Genomic DNA, 14284 nt, shown 5'->3' with positions numbered 1-14284 from the left:
CTGGCTGTCCTGGTAATTGTGGCTCTGTAGCGCCGGCCAGATGGCAAAAGTTCAAAAAGGGGATGACTTGGATGTGAGGGATCTAGAGTTATTTTCTGAGCCCTTTTCTTGGAGGGTGGGCAGAGGGGCACCGATAATCTGTTCAGCAGTTCAAACCATTCTCTGTAGTCTTCTGATCCCTGATTTTGTAGCTGAGCCAAACCAGACAGTTATTGATGTGCACAGGACAGAATCAATAACGGCTGAGTAGAACTGTTTCAGCAGCTCCTGTGGCAGGTTAAACTTCCTGAGCTGGCGAAGGAAGTACAACCTTTGTTGGGCTTTTTTTTACAATGAAGTTGATGTGAGTGTCCCAATTCAGGTCCTGAGAGATGATGGATCCCAGGAACTTCAATGTCTCCACTGCAGTCACAGTGCTGTCTATGATGGTGAGTGGGGAGAGTGCAGGGGGGTTTCTCCTGAAGTCCACTATTATCTCCACTGTTTTTAGCGTGTTGATCTCCAGGTTGTTTAGACTGCACCAGACAGCCAGCTCTTTAACCTCCTGTCTGTAGGCAGACTCGCCACCGTCCTGGATGAGGCCGATGAGTGTAGTGTCCTCTGCAAACTTCAGGAGCTTGACAGAGGGGTCTTTAGAGGTGCAGTCATTGGTGTACAGAGAGAAGAGCAGTGGGGAGAGAACACAGCCCTGAGGGGCACCAGTGTTGGTGGAGCGGCTGTTTGACATGAATTTCCCAAGTCTCACTAGTTGCTGCCTATCTGTCAGAAATCTAATGATCCACTGACAGATAGAGCTAGGGACAGAGAGCTGGGTTAGTTTGGTCTGGAGGAGTGTAGGGGTGATGGTGTTGAAGGCTGAACTAAAGTCCACAAACAGGATCCTCACATAAGTCTCTGATTTGTCCAGGTGTTGCAGGATGTAATGTAGTCCCATGTTGACTGCATCATCCACGGACCTGCTTGCTCGGTAAGCCAACTACAGGGGGTTCAGTAAAGGTCCAGTGATGTCCTTCAGATAAGCCATTAGAGTCTTAATAGAGATTGCAACAAGACAATAAAGATATATTCTATGTTTCTTCCACCACATTAGGAAAAGAAACCACAGAGCAATACATTTTTCCTATGGGTAGGAATAAACGTAAAGTGATTTTCTACCATTTCTAATCACTGACCTGAATTACTTAGAGGAGCAAAGCAAATGTTATTTTACAGTTGGATCCTAAAAAACATATGAATTTGAATAATACTTTAGATATAAACGATTAACAATTATCTTCTGTGGTTAACAGTTGGTAACAATGAAAAACTTGGTTTATTTGGAACAAAGTCTTCATATGTTATCACAACTGAAAGCTCTGTTAAGAATACAAACACTTGCCAATACTGGGATCGCTCATCCTGTCTGAATAGCTCAAGCCCTCCAGGTCAAGGTCACTTTTAAATTGCAATCTTCAATTACAGTACTTTTTATCCTTGGCTCAATGGTTTGGCATACCACAACATGTTTGCATCTATCCAACTTGGCACCCACAACTGTACTGTTTTGATTCAAGGTCTCATCTTATTCAGTGAAAGGCAGCATGTACTAAACAGTATGTTCTTGAAATATTCTTATTTCTGAGAGCAACTAGATTCAAGTCTCACACGACCGCAGCTCAAAGAATGAGTTTCATACCAACACACATATACACACAAACACACAGCAGTGAGTGGGAATGATTGGTTTGGCAGTATGTCATTATGGATGCTTGGCCGACCATATGTTCAGCATGGTTTTGCATGTTAACTCATTGATTATTTCCCTACACTAACACACTCACAGCAAGAAGCTCAGTCTGTGTGAGTAAACCTTCTGCTACAGGAGATTCTTTAAAACTGAATAGGTTATTGCTTCGATGGCTTAACCAGGAAGAAGGGAAGAATGGTGTTAAAGCCAGGAAATACCATTTGCAACCCATTTTACTTTGGTAATCTGATTAATTTTAGAGTGAAATGGGAAAATTCACCAAGAAAACGTAATATGGAACTTTATTTTATTTGAAAGATAATAAATAGAAAACTATAAAGACAAGTATTTTTCTGATTTGGAATAATATACACTAACAAATTGTTCACAATAATTGTTACATTAATCAAGAAAATATAATATAATATGATATATAGCGAAGGTCCAACAACACAGGATCATATACATCATGTACACATATCATTTGGACCAATGTATCCTCTGCAGTGAATGGATCACAATAAGAGTTCAAACAATTGATACAATAATCCACAAGTAATCCAAACAATTCCAGTCCATCAATTAATGTCTTATGAAGTGAAAAGCTGAGTGTTTTCAATATATTAATATATTGTTGTCTCTATTAATAATGTTGATTTCCCCAGTGAAAATGTTGGCTTGTCTCAATAAAGAGAAATATGCACAGATCAGTCACCCTCTACAGCCCAAACTGTTATAAACAAAACAGTGGGTGGATTTTAATATGAGAAGATTACTTGTGGACTATTGTGATGTTTTTTATCAGCTGTTTGGACTCTCATACTGACGGCACCCATTAATTGCAAAGGTGAGCAAGTGATGTAATACTGAACTTCTCCAAATCTGTTCCAATGAAGAAACAAACTCATCTACATCTTGGATGAACTGAGGGTGAGTGAACTATTGCTTTAACTGCTTTTCAAACTAATCTTAGCTTTCATAACTCACTGAAGGAGAGGGTTGTGAGAAATGGTTTAGCAATCGATCTTGTGGCGATTCTGGATAGTGTACCTTTGTGGTCGCAGGTCAGAACCATAGAGGCTATTTAACCAACACCAGAGGTGCCCAATGTGACATAGCTGGACAATGAGCCGTAGCCCCCTGGAGCAGATACAGCTCTCATCGCTGCTGTTTGTCTCCTGCATGTTGATTTATACTGCTCTCTTTTTCCCCCTCTCTCTCTCTTTAATTTGTTTAGCCCTGCCACCAGTGTGTGTCATAAAATGGAGCTGCCTCTGAGAACATTATCAGTAATTATAGACTAAATGAGACAGCCAGGAAAAGTGTGCTCTCACTGGAACGCTGTGTTCTAGGGCCGCTAATAGAGGAGAACAGGCAACAACAGCGGTCTGTTAGAGCTGCTCCTGTGACAGATTCAGTTAGCTCAGAGATGAGAGCGTGTTTTTATGTGTGTTTGAATATTTTAAACACCTTGAGTTACACATGGGATTTGTGATTGTGTGTGTGAAATACAGCAGCTCAGACTGAATGGTTTGTTGAGCTTAGGGTTTTCTGAGGGTTTTCTGTTGCAGTTTGAATGGGCGCATGCTTCCTACACCACATCCAAGCCAGACACGACTTGATGAAGCAGAAAGTGATAAAAGCTTTGTCTTCCATGTAAATCACCTTATCCTAATCAACCGAGACAGGGAATTTTGTCCGGTTTGGTTTCACACTAGGAAACTACACACACACACATACACACACACACACACACACACACACATGTTGGGTTTCCATGTTTTATGGGGACATCCCATAGGCGCAATGGTTTTTATACTGTACAATCTGTATGTGCTATTGCCCTACACCAACCCTACACCTAAACTTAGCCCTCACAGGAAACATGCTGCATTTTTAGATTTTCAAAAAACTTTATGCTGTATGATTTATAAGCTTGTTTCCTCATGGGGACCAAAAAATGTCCCCACAAGATTAAGATTTACTGGTATTACTATCCTTGTGGGGACATTTGGTCCCCAGGACGTGATAAATACCAGGTGCACACACACACACACACACACACACACACATACAAAATATAGTTTTAATTGTGTGTGTATATCCCCTTAAATGTTGCCTGAGGGACAGCGAGCATCATACACGAGTCACTACAACTTCAGCATAGATATGAACATATGCATGCAAAAAGTAGAATGTGATACTGTACAACTGTGCTTGATTTTACAGATAATGTTATCTGGGTCTGCTATGCCAAATAGCTCAATTTTGGTCTCATAACTCATCATGCAAAACTTCAGTTGTTACATAACTTCTAGAAAACTCTATTAGAGTTGGCCTTTTGCAGAAAAAAAGAGCCTGAATCTGTTCAACGCTCAAGAAGAAATCATTGATGTCTAGACAGTCTGTCCCATTTCAGAGCTTTGCCGTTCTTGGTAGTGCTGTAGTACTCCTCGTGGTCAATTCTCTGATAATTGCAGACTTTAGAATGGCCTGGGTCTTATATATATATTTTTTTTCAATTCTGTTAGAATGGATTTCACCTTTTTCCCACAATTGTATAACCTTCAGAACTGACATACTTTAGTGTTTTAGCCAGTGATGTCTACCGTGAAATCCAGAAAATGAACCCCCAGCCCCCAACTGTTTGGATTCCAACATTCTTCAAAATATCTTCTTTTGTGTTTAGCAGAAGAAGAAAAAAATACAGGTTTAGAACAATATGTGGGAAAGTAAATGACACAGATTTCATTTTTGGGTGAACTAATTTACACGCCTGAGGCATCTTAGCTAATGCCTAAGTTCGGCTAATGTTCTAGCAAGGTTCTCACAAATTTATTAACAATTGTTTTCCCACTATTTTTATTATCATTCAAAGTTATCTGGACTTGAATAATGTTCTAAAAATATTAGAACAAAACCATTATTCATACACATTTAAGGAACATTTTTCCCCCCTGAAATGTTTTATTTGAACGTTCATCTAACATTTTTTTTTTTATGTAACTACTTGTTTTAGAATGTCCAGAGAACATTCAAAAGTAACATTTTCATAATGTTTGCAAAATAAAAACAGTATTTCCTTAACGTTTGCATGACTAAGAAAAAGTAAAAAAAGAGGACATTTTAGGCTCAGAGATCATCCAGAAATAGATTTTAGTCCTGATTCAACCTAATAAACCTTTTATTCTTTTATTCCATCCATAACTTTATGTTCACATTTTTGTTTGCCATATCCACTATGTACCGGTCACCTTTATGCTTTGCCATAACTGTAATCCTCCATGGTCAGGCCAATAAAGCTTAGCTGATTTTGTGTCTGATAAACAAAGAAAGAGAGAGAGGGAGAGCAAACTGAACGATACATAAATGATAGTGAGAGAGGTTACTTAGCAACCACGAGTTAAAACAAACCACTGTGCGATGGTGTGATTGAATTCAGAGATAATCCACCACAACACATCTTCACCCAACAGAACATGTTGTACATGAACAGAAATACAATGTGATAGTAAAGGTAAATACTCCAAGGTCTTTCAGTCAGATGCTTGCAGCACCAGGGAATAGAGTAAATGTTTGCACACCTGCAATCTGGAACCAACAAAGAGTGTTGAAAGAGTTCGGTGTGAAAGTCACAAACGAATAAAACTAATCTTACTGAAACAAATCAAAACACAAATTAGAAAACAGGTTACTTCTGATTAATCTTCATAAACAAATCTTTATCCATTGTACACAGTGTACTTACAATTATTAGTTACAACCATGCCTTCATTTCATGTAACACTCAATGTAGGATTGCATCAAACAATCTAGGGGAAAAAACAACGACAAATAGCAAAAGAGTGAATGTTGGGGAGATTTCAATGAATAGAACATTGAAAAGAACCATTTTAATCAGAGCTGTATATGACAAAATAGTCTTATTCGTGAATTTCATAGAAGCTTCTTTAAGATTCCTTTCCATTTTGGTGTGATTATAAAAAAAACATAACATGCTGTACATGAATAAAGGGATGGATGGATGGATGGATGGATGGATGGATAGATAGATAGATAGATAGATAGATAGATAGATAGATAGATAGATAGATAGATAGATAGATAGATAGATAGATAGATAGATAGATAGATAGATAGATAGATAGATAGATAGAGTTGAACAAATTTTTCAGTGGTGCATCTTGGGGTGGAACAATAGAAACTATTGTGATGTGACACCAAAGACGCCCAGTAGTGTGTGTACAAACCTACTTTGTGCCAACTTGATGGTAAAATGCATTTCTGAGGATGGTAGGTAATTTATAGGCTTATATTCAATAATATGGAAATAAAACAAACAACATATTGACTTTTAAATCCGTTTTATGTCCATGCAGTACTTTCATAAGCAGTAATTTCTTGTAGCAATGTAACAATATTGTCTTTGACTGCTCTTCATTGGGGGGGTTTCAGCAAATCATAGTATATGCAGTTAATTAGCATAGCATAATTAAATTTGTCTAACATTTTTTGATTGACAGTCCTAAAATAAATGCAAGTACATAAGTAGCTGCTTCTTGTTGCCATGTGGACCTGTGTGTGTGTGTGTGGTACAACAGGAGAAGTAGGTCACGCCACAGCCGGAAAATTATGCAATGCAGTAATAATGTACCTTTAGCTGAAAGGGAGCTGTGAAATAAATAGTAGCTCTCACTTTAATAACAGAGTGAAGGGTAACAACTGATCCGGCAAGGTAATAGATGACAAAGACAAGCTAGTTTGCTCTATTCATATATCACACAATCGACCAAATCTGCCTGTGCCATTAAAATATCAGGAGTACAAATGTGAGAATTTGTGTCAATGGACATGCAGACTTGGCAAGACCAAGGTGAGCTGTTGACATTAAATACGGGACTGTGTTTTTTGTAGGTGACTGTGCTTCTTCAGCCAAGATTGTGAAAGCACTGGCAGCTGAAGTGGGTCTCTGCACCATTCCCATGGCAACTGATCACATGGCTTCTGGGAAAAATCAACTGGGACTGTGTGTTGTTTCATTATGATATGAGCAGGCTGTTTTTCTCTCTCTCTTTCTTGTCTCATGCATGCTCAGTGTGTACGTACGATAGACCCCTATCCCTGCCCACCCACAGTAATTGAGAATGTCATGGGCTTTTACCGGAATAGGGGAATAAAGATGGAGTATTGCTGATTAAAGTTATTAACGTGACATGAAGGCTGCATGTAATCATGAATAAGTGGATTGGTTAGAACAGTGCTGACCGTTTCAAAGTAAAAACAACAGATTAGAGTTTAATTGAGAGAGGACCTTCGAGAGCAGGAAATAAACAGCTGTGTTGACGGCACACCAATATACATCTAGTTACCCAGTCACTCTCTAACCTTGCGTTTGTGATAACAAACAGACAACAGGTTATTCTGGGGCAATTACGTAATATGTATTATTTAGACATTGTAAAGAACAGGTTGTGGCTACTGATGGCGTCGTTTTTTCGCACATGCTGTCTGCATTGTTTAAAAGGTAAAGTTTACCCAAAAATGAGAATTAGCTAAATTTACTCACCCATTTATTCAAGATATAATTTTCTTTTTTTTTTTATTGGAACAGATTTGAAAAATGTAATATTAAATCACTTGCTCACCAAAGGATCATCTGTAGTAAATGGGTGCCGTCAGAATGAGAGTTCAAATAGCAATGGTTTGAACATAAAAGTCTTAATGATGGATTTGTTTATTACAAACAGGCAGCTTTTCACTTCACGGGATATTAATTGACTGACTGGAGTCATGTAGATTACTTGTGGATCACTTTAGCAATTCTCATTCTGATGGCACCCATTCACTGCAGAGGATCCATTGATGTAATGCTAAATTTCTCCAAATCTGTTCTGATGAAGAAACAAATTCATTTTCAAATTTTCAGCAAATTTTCATTGTTGTATAAACTGTTACATCTAACACCTAAAATTTGCACAAAAGTATGCAAATTGTTTCCAGAAAATGTAACCCAAATATATTTTAATAGCGCAACAATAACTGCAGCAGGTAAATAGCATGAATTTGGCAATTAGTCAAAATTACATTAAAATGTACAATTAGTCAAAATTACATTAAAATTAGACAAATTTACATTAAAAAGAAACATGTTTGTGCTGAAAAAAATCTACCGAAGATTTCTACCATTAGGCCAAATGGTTTTAACAGTTATGGTTATTTTTCCACTTGAGCTTGGTTCGGCGTGGCATGAGCCGCAGTATTTCAGTAGATTTTTTACCTTGTTAAACTTAATTAAGTATTGTGGTAGCGTCCTGGGGTGCATTTCCCAAAAGCATTGTTAGCTAATTATGGTTATTCCATTGAACTGTATTGGTAACAACAGAACTTGCGACCATAGTTGCTTTTGGGAAACGCACCCCTGGGAGGTCCTCCAAAACACTGAACAGTTGTGCTTCGGCCAACCTGAGCCTGAAAAAAACATTGACAGCCAATCAGAATCCATCTGACTTAATAGCAGCAGACAACAGAAAGTCAGTAAGACACTCCATACATTGGTATGGATGCAAATATAATTATCATTAGAGTTATATTTATAGTTATCGTTCTTGGCGTGAATGGGCTTTGCAGGTTTTTGCACTAACACACTTTATTCATACTACTGGGTGAATTCACCTCATATAATGTTGAATTACAGTGAATTTGTTGTTGTTCGCTTGCTGGATGTTTTTTTTTAGATAAATCTCAGATACACCAATTGCATTACTGTCATTTTGAAATCAAAACAATGAATCACGTGTCTGAAATGTGTGTGTTCACATACTTGCATATTAACTGTAATTTTGTTGAACTGAAAACATATGGCACCGATGATTCAGTTGTGCAGAAAATTGTGTAAAGGATGATAACATCTGCCTGTAACTGAGTGCTTGGCCTCACTTCTTGCCAGTTTGTTTCAGAAAAGACCACCAGAAATCTTCTCAATAAAGAAACGTTTATAACTGTTGACGTAACATTACTGGAAGGGGACTAATCACTGTGATTTTTGTTTTTACCACGCTGACCATTGGCTGAGCGAATGTTGGTGTGTCAGGCTGAGCAGGATGTTCAAACAGAACAATAGTGTTACAGGATATGATATATGAGAATATATTTTAATAGAAGAAACTACACACTTGAGCTTTAATAGATAGAGCCATTTTGGGTCTATGCTTGAAGCTTTTCTCCCTGAATCTGGTCATGTAGTCTGACATGCAAAACATACACAGACATAGCAGCAGCATCTTTATACCACACAGCTCCAAACTGCAGTTTTCATTACCGCAGGATAGTACACACACACATACACGCTGACACACTGTGCCCCAATAGGTTTGCTTTGATAACAGCAAGGGCTTGACTTAGTTGCCATGCCAACAGGACAGAACAAAGACAGTAGCCATAATGACAGCAGCAATAGGAGATAAGAGAATCACAACTTCATACATTTATATTCACTGCCGTGATACAATTTACACACATAAAGCCTCATTTTCTGGGTTATATAAAGCAGCCTTTTTGGAATTACTGGTGATACTGAATAAATAACATGTATATTCAATCATGCATTGCATTTGCCGTCAACAACCTGAGATGCTATGTGCATTTAATAAACACATTTTTGTTGGGTTTTTCTGTAAGAATTAGGTCACCCATCTTTGCATCCCTCTCTGATGTTTTATTATTACTGGTGCATTATTACTATTGCACCTACTTAGACCTGAAGAACCCTGAATAATGCCACAGAATCCATGCATTCCACCTCAGCACTGTCCTATCAACCACCAAAACATCACATTGACCGCCCAGGACACCATGTAACAACCTAGAGATCATAATATCTTAGCAAAAGTACAAAGTGTGTACTAGGATATAACCAGAACGCCCTAGCAACCACCCAAACATAATTTCAGTGGCTGCCTAGAACACCCTAGCAGCACCCTAGAGAACATAATATCTCAATAATGTCCTAGTTACCACTTATAATACCTAGCAACCGCCTAGCAACTAACCAGAACGCCATAGCAACATCCTAGTGGTCACAATATTGACAATGAATGTTACCACCCAAAACACCATATCAACACCCTAGAGACCATAATAAGTCAACAATGCCCTTATTACCTCCCAAGAACCCTATCAAAGCATCTAGCAACTAACCAGAGCCACACCCTAGTGATCCCAATACCTTAACAACGCCCTAGTTACCACTCAGAGTACCCTATCAACACCCTAGAGACCATATTTTAGCAATGTTCCAGCTACCACTAAAAAACAAAACAGAAAAGCACATAGAAACCACTCAAAATCATATCAGTGACCACCCAAAACACCCTAGCAACAAACTAGAGACCTTAACAATGCTCTTGCTTCCACCTAAAAACCTTATCCAAGTGCCTAGCAACTAACCAGAGTGCCCTAGCAACATCCTAGTGACCATAATACCGTAACAATTCCCTAGTTACCACCCAAAATTCCCTATCAACACCCTAGACACCATAATAATTTAACAATGCCCTTGCTACCACTCAGATACCCTAACAACACCCTAGATACCATTATATCTTAACAATGCTCTAGCTAACACCCAAAAAAATGTATCCAAGTGCCTATAGCAACTAAACATAGTGCCCTAGCAACACCCTAGTGACCATAATATGTTAACAATGCCCTAGCTACCACCTGAAACCAGGCTGTATTTGAAATTGCCCCCTACACTCTTAAATAGGGCAGTTGTAGTGGTGTCTGAAACCATAGAGGACGTTCTTGAGCGTACTCATTTAATACCACAATGCACTGCAAAAACGAGTGTACAACCGGTGCACACTCATTAGCTAGAGAATACCCATAATGCACTGTAAGAGTCACGCGCTGAATGAATTGCCGTGTCTTGCCAGAAGATGGTGCCCACAGCGGAATCTTCCATCCATCCATTAATTTTACAAAGCGTTCGCCCATGGCATAATAATACAGTAATTAATACTACACAGGTATAAATTAATTGTAAATTGATTATTAAATTGTTTAACTATGATTTATACATAATTTCCATGACAGAGTTCAAGATAAATCCTTTAAGCTTACTACGGGAGCTGCCAGTTTGCCAGTTTCAAATGATTAGTAAACAGCAAGCACAAACTATGCAAAAGCATCAGTCCCTTCAGTGCACCAGATTCACTCGTTTTCATTAACTCATTCAAGGAAACTGAATTAGTGACCTAATGTAAGTAATACTGAATGAGGGTATAGGGGCGATTTCGGATACAACCCCAGAGTGCCCTAGCAAAACCATAGAGACCATATATCTTAACAAAGCTCTAGCTTATAGGGACCACTCCAAAAAAAAAACTAGAAAAGCACAGAGAAACCACCCAAAATTCATATCAGTGACCACACAGAATACCCTAGCAACACCCTAGAGACCACAATACCTGAATTACCACCCAAAATACTCTAGCAACCACCTACCACCTAGCCAGAACACCCTAGTGATCATATCTTAACAACACCCTAGCAACCAACCAGGACACTTCAGCAACTACCCAAACATCCTATCAATGATTTTGCAGAGGCAAGCGGTCTGTATCTAGTAGTTGCTATTCTCTCCTTGGACTATTGCCACTTTAATTCACTGTGTGACAGCTCTGACTCTCTTTCATTTCTCTGTCTCCTTTCTTGACGACACATTAGCACAGTCCCATCCTCCTCCACATGATCCAGCATTCACCTGCCTGTGATGAGCACTTTTACATTCTGATAGTATATTAATGCTAACATGTTCAGGCATATGGGTGCAAGACGTGATCTGATCTCTAAGGTGTGACAGGATGAGATCATATCCATTTCGGCTCATATGGACTGAGCTCAGATTTTGCTATAAAGCCTTTGCATGTGTCAAATCAGCGGGCTATTTTTAGCCGCTCTATTTGGTTGGGAGTCTGATGGGATTTGTAGACAGTGGCTCTTTCCCGCTCTAGGCTGGAAGACTGCAGGCAGGTTGAGTAAAGACAGGACTAAACGGATTGATCCTATCTTCCCCACCCCCACTCCATCTCTCTTCCTACAACACACATCCTGTTCCTTTCAGTCTGGTACGATTGATTAATCCCTTAGATTAAAGACCCCTGTGGAGCTCCATTATCTGTAGTGGGTATGATTTCAGCACTTTGCGAGAATATCGTAGATTGCACCAATTAAACAATGCACCCTTGAGATTTATCGCTCGTTCTCTTGGGTATGCGGCCGCTACAATGTAATTTATTCTAAGTGAATGTGTAATATAAGTAGCAGGTTAGCAGGGCTCCCTCCTCCTGATGCAGCATTGCAGACTATTGAACCTGATTGAGTCAGTCGCATAGATTGAGACAAACACACCGGTCGCCCCATATATTCTAAATATACTACATACAGCTCCATTTTAGTGTATTTAGTCCTTTAAATTACTAGGAAAAAAGGCCGGTTACAGGTGGTTTAAAGACATGATTAAATTAGTTTGATGTTGGCATGCTTAAAGATTCTACTTAAATGTTGTTTTTGGTTATTATCTTTTCTGACTGTGTAACTACAGTGCTTTCAACCGGCCCATAATTCAAAAGCATTACTCTTTTTCAGTGTAAGAACTGGCTGTATTAATCTTAAATTTGTAGCTTTTTAAAATTGGAAGGCCAATGCCAAGGGAACATGGAGATAAATAGAGACAGACAGATGGAGAAAGAGAATGTAAACATGAACTTGACTAGGTTTCTGTGTGAACAGCGCCACCTAGTGGCTGAATGTATATCTACAGCCTGTACACATACATTTAGCCACCAAACAGAAATGGAGCATTACATCACTTGCTCACTAATGAATCCTCTGCAGTGAATGGGTGCCGTCAGAATGAGAGTCAAAACAGCTGATAAAAACATCAAAATAATCCAACAAGTAATCCACATGTATCCAGTCCATCAATTATATATATATATATATATATATATATATATATATATATATATATATATATAATATATTATATATATTATATATATATATTAAACACATTATGGATTATGGACTCATCTTTTCACTTCACAAGATGATGGACTGGAGTCATGTGGATTAGTAGATTATTGTGATGTAAAGTAAAATGTAAAGACACAAGATCAGATGTAAAGTAAAATAACCAAAAACAAGCCCTCTTTTTTTTAAATCAGAAATGCATTTGGATTGGATTTCATTGAATTAACTGTTAAGTTAAACAGATATGTGAATTAATACATTAATGGGCTTCATCCACAAAAGCACTATGTAATTCATCTCATTCATTATGTTCATTCATTCTTGAAAACATGTGACTGTCCTTGAATATGGGGGGAAGAACCCCAAAACACACCTCTGCAGACATCAAGGCCAATTGTAAGGATTTGATGAAGTCCCTGTGCAGACGTGTATTTTTGTTGTTGTAGACTATTGTTTAGAACTGAAGTCTGTGGCTCCCAGAGCAGCTGCTCTCACTCTATCAGAACTGACGGAAGTGTTACATACTTCCTTCAATTCTTTCCTCCAGGGACCAACACAAAGTACTCCGTCAGAGAACAACACTGCACAGCAAGAAAGATACATGAAAGGACCTGTGAGAGAACAGTGGTAAGGTGATTTTCCCATTCAGTTTTTTTTCCCCTTCTCTTTCACTCACTGTCTCTCAAATCCTGGGAAATTAACTTTTTGTACTTATTTTTAGTATTTGATTTTTCACTTTTTTATCTGGTGATGATTTAGGGAGTGGTTTTTCGAGTCCATTCAGAGGATATTGCAAGTTTTTTATATATATATATTTAACTTAATTTAACTTTAATTAAACGAATGAGTCAAAGACATAAATAAACAAAAGTTAGATTAAACAGTTGAAGCTGTTTTATTCACTACAACTCAGGGGCGAGAAAAGAAATGCTTAAGTGGGTGGGCCTACATAAAACGGGGTGGGCAAAGTATAGTTTATGAAAACAGCACGTCAAATTACCAACAGAAAGTACAGCATAAATGTTAAATACACAATAAATCTAAAGCACTGATTAACATTAATGTTAATTTCAACATTTACTAATACATTATTAAAATTAAAAGTTGTATCTGTTAACATTCACCCCTGAGCTAAAACAAATAACAATGAACAGTTATTTTTTATTAACTAATATTAACAAAGATGAATTGCTGATTGTTAATGTTAATGCATTAACCAACAGTAACTAAAGGAAGTTTATTGTAAAGCATTACCTCAGTCTGAGACAACTGGGTTTCACAGATGATCTCTGTCTCTGTCAGTTCATGTTCAAAGGGATGTAAACATCAAGGACTGTAGAAATGTGGAGAACAGTATATAGCACATGTGTTTCTTTGCGGATCAAACACTGTATGCTAATATGATGCTTCAAACTCGCTCGGCTCAGAGGTTTCCAATCTAGAAATCCATCACCCGCAGGTGGTCTGGTTTCATTTGTAAGATGGTCTGGATTCATTGACAAGGCTTAGTTTCAAATGGGATAT

Source organism: Barbus barbus, assembly GCF_936440315.1.
Source record: "Barbus barbus genome assembly, chromosome: 35".
Classification (NCBI taxonomy): domain Eukaryota; kingdom Metazoa; phylum Chordata; class Actinopteri; order Cypriniformes; family Cyprinidae; genus Barbus; species Barbus barbus.
Note: the sequence above shows the minus strand (reverse complement) of the source record.